The sequence below is a fragment of the Oncorhynchus mykiss genome, chromosome 14 (genome assembly GCF_013265735.2).
Source record: "Oncorhynchus mykiss isolate Arlee chromosome 14, USDA_OmykA_1.1, whole genome shotgun sequence".
Classification (NCBI taxonomy): domain Eukaryota; kingdom Metazoa; phylum Chordata; class Actinopteri; order Salmoniformes; family Salmonidae; genus Oncorhynchus; species Oncorhynchus mykiss.
This window is the reverse complement of record NC_048578.1, coordinates 24,399,697-24,412,601: the sequence shown is the minus strand read 5'-3', so window position 1 is coordinate 24,412,601 and position 12,905 is coordinate 24,399,697. Positions and strand designations below refer to the sequence as shown.

At 39.7% G+C, this 12,905-nt stretch overlaps 1 protein-coding gene across 1 annotated transcript in view; it reads right to left on the bottom strand.

The window, feature by feature from the left end:
• LOC110489017 (NXPE family member 3) overlaps positions 1–12,119 on the bottom strand; it is a 38,722-nt gene extending 26,603 nt beyond the window's left edge. The window contains exon 1 of the mRNA XM_036943178.1: positions 12,078–12,119. The gene's annotated coding sequence lies outside the window, so the exon portion shown is untranslated. The remainder of the gene's footprint in view (positions 1–12,077) is intronic.
• Positions 12,120–12,905: the final 786 nt, after the last annotated feature.

Sequence of the window (12,905 nt, the reverse complement as noted above, 5' to 3'; positions counted from 1 at the left end):
ATACATGTCAGATTTTAGTACTGGCTGATGTCATATTTTGGGAGGATTTCTTCTCTCAAACGAGCCATTGATCATATTTTGAGGAAATTCCTACCTCTAAAAATGTGTAATTTAACTGAGGGTCTTGCACATTTTTTCTATTTGTCTGCCTCTTTAGTCCAGGGTGCATTGCATTGTGCCGTTGCCAGAGATATTATAGAAAGGGGATAGGAATCCAATGAAAGACCGTATAACGCCCCACCCAGTAGACTGTCGATCAATCGCGTTCACGTTGTCAAAACACCTTTCTAGCTACGTTACAAGTTATGTTGCACTTGGTGACGTCTGACTGTTTAATCCTAACATTGTTGGTGCCGACGTGGATAACAATATCAAATCTAATCAAATTGTGTTAGTCACATGCGCTGAATACAACAACAACAATACCTTACAGTGAAATGCTTTTTCATTTTTAAATTGATTTATTATTTATTACAAAAAACACAAGGAAGGGGTAACATTAAATTATTAGAACATGAAGGACAAACAATACAGCATCAAGACACTATGAAACATGTACCAGTCTTTCCGCAACAGAGACATATCCTTATGTGTGAGGGTGATAGTGGGCGATAGTGCATGATAGTGATATAAAATATGTCGTAGTTTCCTTTCTCATGATCACAAACTTGTGAAACCCGAACCCTCCAAGTAAAAGACAGAAGAAAACAGCAAACAACAATGTAAAACAAAATATAAAAAAATAATACATTTAAAACAAAGGACATCAAGGACAACTGAAATCATAACAGCAATGCCAACTGTATATGTTTGTGTGCATGTCTGGCGCTTCTACATGTATGTGTGTGTTCTTGTATGTGTTTATTTGAATGAGAGTGTGTGTATATGAATGTGTATAAACACATGCACGGCATCAGCCTCAGGCAAACCGGCATTAGTTGTAAAAACACTGCCACTTAGTGTCATTCAAATGTACTTTTATTATGTTTTATTTAGACTTTTTTTCCCTTTATCTTTTGACCATCATTCTCTCTCTCACACAGCAACTCCACTTCCACTTGTCTCCAATTCCACATCCCAACCCTCAGCTTCCCTCAGCTCATCCCATCTATCTCTGCTGGCCACCCACTTCGTGTTTCTACGCAACTATGCTATGATGTTTAACGTACAATTTCAATCTATCTAATCGAATACAATCTACAGATTACGTGTTGAAGATAAATACACTTACTATATTAGTATATTAACAATTGACTGACCCGGTCTCTCCAGATCTCCTAACAGTACTATTTCTAGGGTCAATTTTAGATCAATGCTATGCATTTTCAGCCATTCCTGAACCTGAGACCAGAAACAGGCTACCTGAGGGCAATACCAAAATAAATGGTCTATTGATTATGTATCCTCACAACAAAATCTGCAGAGCTTCGATGATTTCATGCCCCAAATATACAACATTTTGTTGGTGGATAGAATTCTATATAATAATTTTAGCTGAAAAGCACAAAGTCTTGAATCTTGCGTTGTTTTATATATCAACTCATACACCCTGTACCATGGAATCGGTACATCAAAACCTCTTCAGAACTATTTTGCAATCTGTATGGCACAGTTGTCAACATCCTGGTCCTCAAATGAAACTGGTATACTTTCCTATTTATGCTATTTTTATTCCTCCGCCAGTTTTGATCCTTTATATTGGGCAGACAGACCAGATCCCTACCTCCTCCCGCTGCCACCCGCCATTTTTGGGGCAATGCTGTAATCAATTGGTTGTACTCTTGGATTGAGCAGACCTTCCCGTACAATTCTGATAACTCCACGAAGAACAAAACAATACCAAAAACAATTTACAATATAATTTAAGAACACAATATCCATTTCAAACATCTTTCCCATAAATACAGGTATTTTATCAACCAGCACATTTGATTTCAGCCATAATATTTGTTCTATCTTTTCAGGGGGATGAAACTGAAATTGTAGCCAGCTCTGCAAAAAGACAGATACTTTGATAAAAGTTTAATTTTCAATTAATTGAAAATGAGACATGTCAATCTGTACAATGGCAAAAAGGCTATTTTTAAACATTGGATGAGATTTTCTTATTAATCTACTTGAGAACCATTTAGGGTTCAAATAAAACTTTTGAATGAGTGAAGCTTTAAGAGAGAGGTTTAGTGCTTTATTATAATCTAAACCCACCCAATTCATATTCATTATATAGATAGGCTCGTTTTATTTTGTTTGGTTTACTCTCCCAGATAAAGCAAAATATTTTTGCTCATATGATTTGAAAAACGATTCATCAGGAGTCGGCAGCGCCATAAGTGAGTAAACTGATATATGACTAAGGAGTTAATCAGGGCGATTTTTCCATAAATAGACAGGTATTTACCTCTCCATGGTTGCAGGATCTTGTCTATTTTTACAAGTTTTCTATTGAAATTCATTGTGGAGAGCTAATTTATATCTTTTATGATATGAATACCGAGTCTGTCTATTTCACCGTCAGCCCATTTTATAGGTAAGCTGCAGGGTAATGTAAAAGTTGTATTTTTTAAGGATCCAATAAGTAATATTGTACACTTATAATAATTAGGTTTTAGTCCAGAGAGTACAGAAAAGTTATCTAGATCTTTAATGAGACATTGCAGGGATCTAACTTGTGGACTTAACTTAAAACTTGAGTCATCGACATAAATGGACACCTTTGTTTTTAAGCCTTGGATTTCTAATCCTCTAATGTTGTTATTGGATCTGATTTTAATAGCAAAGCATTTCGATGGCCATAACGAATAGATATGGTGACAGAGGAGACCCTTGTTTAACTCCTCTTGACAATTCAAAACTCTCTGAGAAGTAGCCGCTGTTGACTATTTTACACCTGGGGTTGCTATACATTATTTTGACCCATTTTATAAGACAAAATCCAGGCATTTATAAATAAAATCCAGTCTTACTTTATCAAATGCCTTTTCAAAATCTGCTATGAATACCATTCCTGGATTCTTATATGTTTCATGATGTTCTATTATTTCTAGTAGTTGTCGTATATTATCTCCAATGTATCGTCCATGTAAAAACCTGTCTGATCAGGATGAACAATACCTGGTAAAACCCATTTAATTCTGAGTGCTATGCATTTTGCTAGTATTTTTGCATCACAACATTGAAGTGTAAGGGGCCTCCAGTTTTTTAGATAGACTGGGTCTTTATATTTACCATCTGGGTCTTGTTTTAATAATAGAGAAATCAGACCTTCCTGCTGAGTACCTGACAGACTACCGTTTCTATATGAGTAGTTAAAACAATCTAACAATGGAGCTTTTAGTATTTAAAAAAAAAAAACTTGATATACCTCTACCGGTATGCCATCAAGCCCAGGGGTTTTTCCGGACTGAAAGGATTTAATAGTCTCAAAAAGTTATTCCTCTGTAATTTGGCCTTCGCACTGATCTTTCTGTACATTTGTTAATTTTCCATTTTTTATATTATTTCAAAAGAATTCCTTACCGTAATCTTCATTCAGTGGGAGAGGATAAGACGGAAAAGAGAACATCTGCCTAAAATAATTAGCTTCCTCTTTAAAAATACAATTTTAAAAGAATCATAGATGACTCCATCTTCAGTAATGAGTTTCTGCAAATTCTTTTTTTTAACGTTCCTGTATTGGAGATTCAGGAATAATTTTGTGCATTTTTCTCCATATTCCATCCAGTTTGCTTTATTTTTGTAATAGATTACATTAGATTGTTCTTGAATAAATTCGTCAAGTTCTTTTTAGTTTTCCTGTAATTCATTTTGTATCTCTGTATTATCGTTTTTATTGCTATCTACCTGTACTGTACAGTGAAATGCTTACTTACGAGCCCCTAACCGACAGTGCAGTTTCAAAAAATGTGGATAAGAATATGCGATAAAAGTAACAAGTAATTAAAGAGGAGCAGTAAAAAAAAAAACAATATATACAGGGTCAATGTGCGGGGGTTAGTTGAGGTATTATGTACATGTACTGTAGGTAGAGTTAATTAAAGTGACTAGGCATAGATGACAACAGAGAGTGGCGGTGGTGTGTGTGTGTGTGTGGGGGGGGGGCAATGTAAATAATCTGGGAAGCCATTTGCAGAGGGAGGTGTTTAGTCCCAGGGTCCTTTAGCTTATTGATGAGCTTTGAGGGCACTATGGTGTTGAATGCTGAGCTCTAGTCAATGAATAGCATTCTCACATAGGTGTCCATTCTGTCCAGGTGGGAAAGGGCAGTGTGGAGTGCAATAGAGACTGCATCATCTGTGGATCTGTTGGGGCGGTATGCAAATTGGAGTGGGTCTAGGGTTTCTGGGATGATGGTATCGATGTGAGCCATGACCAGCCTTTCAAAGCACTTCATGGTTTCAGACATGAGTGCTACGGGTCTGTAGTCATTTAAGCAGGTTACCTAGGTGTTCTTGGGCACAGGCACTATGGTGGTCTACTAGAAACATGTTGGTATTACAGACTCGGACAGGGAGAGAGTGAAGACTCTTGCTAGTTGGTCAGCGCATACTCGCAGTACACTTCCTGGCAATCCGCCTGGCCCTGCAGCCTTGTGAATGTTGACCTGTCTAAAGGTCTTACTCACATCGGCTGCGGAGAGCGTGATCACGCAGTCTTCCGGTACAGCTGGTGCTCTCATGCATATTTCAGTGTTATTTGCATTGAAGCCAGCAAAGAAGTCATTTAGCTCATCCGGTAGGCTCGTGTCACTGGGCAGCTCTCGGCTGTGCTTCCTTTTGTAGTCTGTGATCCCAATCAAAGGTGTTATCACATACATACTCCACTAAGGCAGTTATTTATCTTATAACTTGTCCTTGTGGTTAAAAATTATGTGGTTAAAACAAAGCGTGAATTAAAAGTACGCATCTCGGCGCATCGTAGCACCATTAGGTGCAAAAACTCGACTTACCCAGTTGAGGCCCACTTTTTGGAAGCAAATCACTCTATTTCGTCTCTACGTTATATTGGCATCGAACATGTTACCCTCCCTAGGAGAGGGGGTAACCTCGGCAATATATTGTTAAAATGAGAGGCTGTCTGGATCTTTAATTTAAAGACCCTTGCTCCCTTCGGTCTCAACGTAGACTTTAATCTGAAGCCATTCTTGTGATTATTGTGATTTTGCTATTGTAAATGTTTGTAGGCTTATGTAGCCAAATTGTATCTTTAAGCGTACGCTATCCATTTATGGTTTTTGTATTCTATTTTAATATATGAGAATTAACCAATGATATCAGGCCATACCCGGCCATGATTACAGACACTGTGTGTCTTTTGACAAAATATAAATGAGTCACTCGGCAGTGTTTGTCATTATACCCTGATGAAGACAGCTTGTCTGTCGAAACGTTGGACATAACATTTTTGCATCTGAGTTTCTAGAGTGTGCGGCTCTCTATTTAAAAAAAAAATGGTTTGCAGGCCCTGCCACATCCATCAAGCGTCAGAGCCGGTGTAATACGACTCGATCTTAGTCCTGTATTGACGCTTTGCCTGTTTGATGGATCGCCGGAGGACATAGAGGGATTTCTTATGAGCTTCCAGGTTAGAATGCCGCTCATTGAAAACGGCAGCTCTAGCCTTTAGCTCAGTGTGGATGCTGCCTGTAATCCATGATTTCTGGTTGGGGTATGTACGTATGTACGTACGTGCGTACGGTCACTGTGGGGACGACGTCATCAATGCACTTATTGATGAAGCCAATGACAGATGTGGTGTACTCTTCAATTCCATTCCATCAATTTTTATTGATCTAGTCACTGGTACTTCATGCTTTAATTTGTGCTTGTAAGCAGGAATCAGGAGGATAGAATTATGGTCAGATTTGCCAAATGGATTGCGAGGGAGGGCTTTGTATGCATCTCTGTGTGTGGAGTATAGGGGATACAGTTATTTTCCCTCTGGTTGCACATTTGAAGTTTCCCTGCATTAAAGTCCCTGGCTACTAGGAGCGCCGCCTCTGGGTGAGCGTTTTCTTGTTTGCTTATGGCGGAATACAGCTCATTCAATGCTATCTTGGTGCCAGCTTCTGTTTGTGGTGGTCAGTGTTGCCAACAAATTTTCAGGGTAAGTTGCTAGAGGCAGGTTGACTTGTTGCTAAATGACGTTGTGATGTCATTGCGTAATAAACGTAAAACTGTGTCATTACATAGAATACACAATAGCGTTACTCAAATTGACTGGCCATCTCGGCAAAAAATATTCGTGACCAACTATATTCATTGGGTTTGGCTTGTCGAACCCGTACTACTGCTGCTGCAGTCAGCCAACAATGATTTGCAATTTGCTGAAATTACCGCTGGCTTGCTGCTGTCTGTGCACGAGCTGAGCTCCTACTGCTGACGTCACTCACAATGCACTTTTGCAGCCTGAGTGACTGAGTGTGTGACAGAGAAAATTGTTTTTGTGTCATTTAGAGGGAAAATGTGTGCATTTGAGCCTTTGAGTCACTTTTCAAAAGTTGCTAAAAGTTCCAAATACATTTGTAAAAGTAGCTAAATTTGTTGCTAGGTGCTGTTTGAAAAAAAAAGTTGCCAGGGTAGTCTGAAAAGTTGCTAAATCTAGCACCAAAATTGCTAAGTTGGCATCACTGGTCTCAGTTTCATGGTCTCAGCTTGGAGAGAAGAAGCCTTGTGAGGTATTGGTCGGTCACATGCATCAACCAAACATTAATGATGAATTAATTATGAATAATGACTAAGCTAAATCATGCAAATATAACGTGTCTCTGTAAGCAGTACATAAGACGACTAACGGGACTGCCCGACATAGCTTCTGATCTGAGCTTTCTGATTTAAAAATGATGATTAATTTAAATTTGACTTCAGGTGTCCCTGGTGGTAATTTCCACGACAAAATGCTTGCGGCATGCTCAACCAGTGTCGCTCATTCAGCCGATATTAACTTTTAACCGGTTTTCCCCAATAAGCAACCAGTCTGAATTTCAGGTCTGTCCTCCACCTGTTACGGGGTCTGAGACTCCGAAGCCTCCCACCATTAGCTCTGACAAATATTAGACTTCAAAAGAATCACCCAGCAATCATACATTGTTTACCAGTGGGCAGGGCTAACGACATAAAGGTGAATTTTAAGGTAGTGCTGAAATGGCTCATTTTATAGTGATATTGTTATCCACGTCGGCACCAACAATGTTCGGATGAGACAGTCAGACGTCACTAAGCGCAACATAACTTCAGCGTGTAACTTAGCTAGAAAGGTGTGTTGGCATCAAGTAATTGTCTCTGTCCCCCTCCCGACATATCAACCGTGAGACTCAGCAATCCATTCATTGGATTCCTATCTCCTTTTTATAATATCTCTGGCAATGGCACAATGTAATGCAATGCACCCTGGACTAAAGAGGCAGACAAATAGAAAAAAAATGTGCTAGACCCTCAGTTAAATTTTTTTTAAATCGATTTAGGAATATCCCAGAAATATGATCAATGGCTCTTTCGAGAGAAGACATCCTCCCAAAATATGACATCAGCCTGTATTGAAATCTGACATGGATGAAAGAAATCTTCGCAATCTAAAAGTCGTATTCCAATTAACTTCCAGGGTTGTCACGTTCTGACCTTTATTTCCTTTGTTTTGTCTTTATTTAGTATGCTCAGGGTGTGAGTTGGGGTGGGCAGTCTGTGTGTTGTTCTATGTTGGAGTTTTGAGTTCAGCCTAGTATGGTTCTCAATCAGAGGCAGGTGTCGTTAGTTGTCTCTGATTGAGAATCATACTTAGGTAGCCTGGGTTTCACTTTTGAGTTGTGGGTGGGTTTTTTTGCCACACGTTACTGTTTCCGTTCATGGTCGCATTTATTGTTTTGTATTTCATAGTGTTCAGTTTGTCTTAAAATAAACGTTATGGACACGTGCTGCGCATTGGTCCTCCGATCTTCTCGCTACTCCTCCTCAGAAGAGGAGGAAGAATGCAGTTACAAGGGTAGTGAGAGCAACTTTATCACGGTGCTACCGGACAGATTTCTGCCTGATTGAATGCCAATAACTCAGATACACATAAAATGACCCAGGGAATCGATAGACCAACACTCAGATACACAAAACAATATAAAATTCAAAATGGATGAACCTTTCCTTTAAGCATACAGAGGAAGATCTTCAATGATATGTCGATCTATACGGCTCATTTTATTTTTTGGGACTGCCATCGCTATTGAATGTGTCTGTTTTAAAAAGGTTGAAATTAGCAGTTGGTGATTGTGACTAGTTAAAAAAAACGCAATCTCTCTTTGACATACAGAGGAAAGACTCTGCTGAGAAAGATAACCAACAAAATGGTTGTAGCTGAACTTCTAAGTAACTGCCTCTATTTTAACTCAATGAAGTCCATGTTCTCTAATGGGGCTGGGAATTTCTGGAGACCTCAAAATACAATATTATTACCATAATTAGGTGCTGTTATATTTATTTGCGATTCGATAGTGATTTTATTGAGATTCAATGTTCAAAACATATTGCTCACCATACAGTATGCCTTCTGCAGAGGGACAAGAGCCATGAGAAAACTGGTTTTAATCAGTAATGGAAATAAAAGTGCTGAAAACAAATTGGCTTTCTATTTAAAAAGAAGATGGAGAACAAACTATGAAGGCAAAATACTGGAGTTTTGATACAGGTACAGCCAAAGAACGCAAAAATAATATTGCGATAGTCAATGATACAATATAATATTATGAAATGTAACTGTATAGGTTTTTCCCCCTATCTGTAAAGTCTGTTTCCAACTCACACCCTCAAACACGTAGATCCCCTGAACGCAGCTTACTCTCCAGATCCCAATCACCTGAATTCTAATTATCTGTTCACACACCTGTATGTCATTATCACACACTATTTAGTGCAGTTCTTTGCACCCCGTCACTTTGAGGGATTGTTTGTTTTGTGACCCACAGTTTTCAGAGTGCTGGGTTTCCCGAAATGTACTCCTCCCGTGTATGATCGTTTTTGCCTGCCTCACTAACGATGCATTTTTTCATATTCCCTGCCTGTACTTTACCCTATCGGATTTCCTGTTATCAACATATTGCCTGATCACCCAGACTATGTTACTAGCCTTTTCCCTGCCTGTACTGTTTCCCTTTTGGACCCCCTGTGTATGACTTTCTGCCTGCCCCTGGACCCAGATACCTGCCTCCTCCTGCAGTCCTTTGCAATAAACATCTGCTGCGCCCTGCGCTTAAAACCAGTCTCCCCTCGTGTTCATTACACTATCACTGTAATCAAATATATTAATAAGACAAGCTAAGACCATGGTATTTGGTGCGGCAGGGTAGCCTAGTGATTAGAGCGTTGGACTAGTAACCGGAAGGTTCCAAATTCAAACCCCCAAGCTGACAAGGTACACATCTGTCGTTCTGCCCCTGAACAGGTGGTTATAACCCACTGTTCCTAGGCCGTCATTGAAATAAGAATTTGTTCTTAACTGACTTGCCTGGTAAAAAAAATACAAAATAAAAGTCAGAGCAAAATTCTTGCTTTAAAAATGGATCTTTGCTAAGTTTTTTCTTTTTTAAATCACAGTATGGTACCTAGTTGTTATCCAGAAATGATTTGATATTGAGATAAAAATGGCTGCATTGGTATTTTGGTATTTTGTTAGGATCCCCATTAGTTGTTGCTAAAGCAGCAGCTACTCTTCCTGGGGTCCACACAAAACATGAAACATGACATAATATAGAACATTAATAGACAAGAACAGCTCAATGACAGAACTGCATAATTAATTTATACCAAAGGCACACTTTGAGGGCACTATGGTGTTGAACGCTGAGCTCTAGTCATTCCACTTCATGATTGTGTCCCACTTGTTGTTGATTCTTCACAAAAAAATACAGTTTTATATCTTTATGTTTGAAGCCTGAAATGTGGCAAAAGGTCGCGAAGTTCAAGGGGGCCGAATACTTTCGCAAGGCACTGTAGGTGTCCCTTCTGTCCAGGTGGGAAAGGGCAGTGTGGAGTGCAATAGAGACTGCATCATCTGTGGATCTGTTGGTGCGGTATGCAAATTGAAGTGGGTCTAGGTTTTCTGGGATGATGGTGTCGATGTGAGCCATGACCAGCCTTTCAAAGCACTTCATGGTTTCAGACATGAGTGCTACGGGTCTGTAGTCATTTAAGCAGGTTACCTAGGTGTTCTTGGGCACAGGCACTATGGTGGTCTGCTAAAAACATGTTGGTATTACAGACTCGGACAGGGAGAGAGTGAAGACTCTTGCTAGTTGGTCAGCGCATACTCGCAGTACACTTCCTGGCAATCCGTCTGGCCCTGCGGCCTTGTGAATGTTGACCTGTCTAAAGGTCTTACTCACATCGGTTGCGGAGAGCGTGATCACGCAGTCTTCCGGTACAGCTGGTGCTCTCATGCATATTTCAGTGTTATTTGCCTCGAAGCGAGCAAAGAAGTAATTTAGCTCGTCCGGTAGGCTCGTGTCACTGGGCAGCTCTCGGCTGTGCTTCCTTTTGTAGTCTGTGATCCCAATCAAAGGTGTTATCACGTGTTACGGGGTCTGAGACCCCGAAGCCTCCCACCATTAGCTCTGACAAATATTAGACTTCAAAAGAATCACCCAGCAATCATACATTGTTTACCAGTGGGCAGGGCTAACGACATAAAGGTGAATTTTAAGGTAGTGCTGAAATGGCTCATTTTATAGTGATATTGTTATCCACGTCGGCACCAACAATGTTCGGATGAGACAGTCAGACGTCACTAAGCGCAACATAACTTCAGCGTGTAACTTAGCTAGAAAGGTGTGTTGGCATCAAGTAATTGTCTCTGTCCCCCTCCCGACATATCAACCGTGAGACTCAGCAATCCATTCATTGGATTCCTATCTCCTTTTTATAATATCTCTGGCAATGGCACAATGCAATGCAATGCACCCTGGACTAAAGAGGCAGACAAATAGAAAAAAATGTGCTAGACCCTCAGTTAAATTTTTTTTAAATCGATTTAGGAATATCCCAGAAATATGATCAATGGCTCATTCGAGAGAAGACATCCTCCCAAAATATGACATCAGCCTGTATTGAAATCTGACATGGATGAAAGAAATCTTCCAATCTAAAAGTCGTATTCCAATTAACTTCCAGGGTTGTCACGTTCTGATCTTTATTTCCTTTGTTTTGTCTTTATTTAGTATGCTCAGGGTGTGAGTTGGGGTGGGCAGTCTGTGTGTTGTTCTATGTTGGAGTTTTGAGTTCAGCCTAGTATGGTTCTCAATCAGAGGCAGGTGTCGTTAGTTGTCTCTGATTGAGAATCATACTTAGGTAGCCTGGGTTTCACTTTTGAGTTGTGGGTGGGTTTTTTTTGCCACACGTTACTGTTTCCGTTCATGGTCGCATTTATTGTTTTGTATTTCATAGTGTTCAGTTTGTCTTAAAATAAACGTTATGGACACGTGCTGCGCATTGGTCCTCCGATCTTCTCGCTACTCCTCCTCAGAAGAGGAGGAAGAATGCCTTTACAAGGGTAGTGAGAGCAACTTTATCACGGTGCTACATTATACCGGACAGATTTCTGCCTGATTGAATGCCAATAACTCAGATACACATGAAAACATCAAATGACCCAGGGAATCGATAGACCAACTCTCAGATACACAAAACAATATAACATTCAAAATGGATGAACCTTTCCTTTAAGCATACAGAGGAAGATATTCAATGATATGTCGATCTATATTACTCAAAACAAAACGGCTAATTTTATTTTTTGGGACTGCCATCGCTATTGAATGTGTCTGTTTTAAAAAGGTTGAAATTAGCAGTTGGTGACTGTGGCTAGTTAAAAAAACGCAATCTCTCTTTGACATACAGAGGAAAGAGTCTGCTGAGAAAGATAACCAAAAAAATGGTTGTAGCTGAACTTCTAAGTAACTGCCTCTATTCTAACTCAATGAATAGGGCTGGGAATTTCTGGAGACCTCAAAATACAATATTATTACCATAATTAGGTGCTGTTATATTTATTTGCGATTCGATAGTGATTTTATTGAGATTCAATGTTCAAAACATATTGCTCACCATACGTCTTCCATACGTCTTCTGCAGAGGGACAAGAGCCATGAGAAAACTGGTTTTGATCAGTAATGGAAATAAAAGTGCTGAAAACAAATTGGCTCCCTATTTAAAAAGAAGATGGAGAACAAACTATGAAGGCAAAATACTGGAGTTTTGATACAGGTACAGTCAAAGAACGCAAAAATAGTATTGCGATAGTCAAAATGATACAATATAATATTATGAAATGTAACTGTATAGGTTTTTCCCCCTATCTGTAAAGTCTGTTTCCAACTCACACCCTCAAACACGTAGATCCCCTGAACGCAGCTCACTCTCCAGATCCCAATCACCTGAATTCTAATTATCTGTTCACACACCTGTATGTCATTATCACACACTATTTATTGCAGTTCTTTGCACCCCGTCACTTTGAGGTATTGTTTGTTCTGTGATCCACAGTTTTCAGAGCGCTGGGTTTCCCGAAATGTACTCCTCCCGTGTATGATCGTTTTTGCCTGCCTCACTAACGATGCATTTTTCCATATTCCCTGCCTGTACTTTAGCCTATCGGATTTCCTGTTATCAACATATTGCCTGATCTCCCAGACTATGTTACTAGCCTTTTCCCTGCCTGTACTGTTTCCCTTTTGGACCCCCTGTGTATGACTTTCTGCCTGCCCCTGGACCCAGATACCTGCCTCCTCCTGCAGTCCTTTGCAATAAACATCTGCTGCGCCCTGCGCTTAAAACCAGTCTCCCCTCGTGTTCATTACACTATCACTGTAATCAAATATATTAATAAGACAAGCTAAGACCATGGTATTTGGTGCGGCAGGGTAGCCTAGTGAT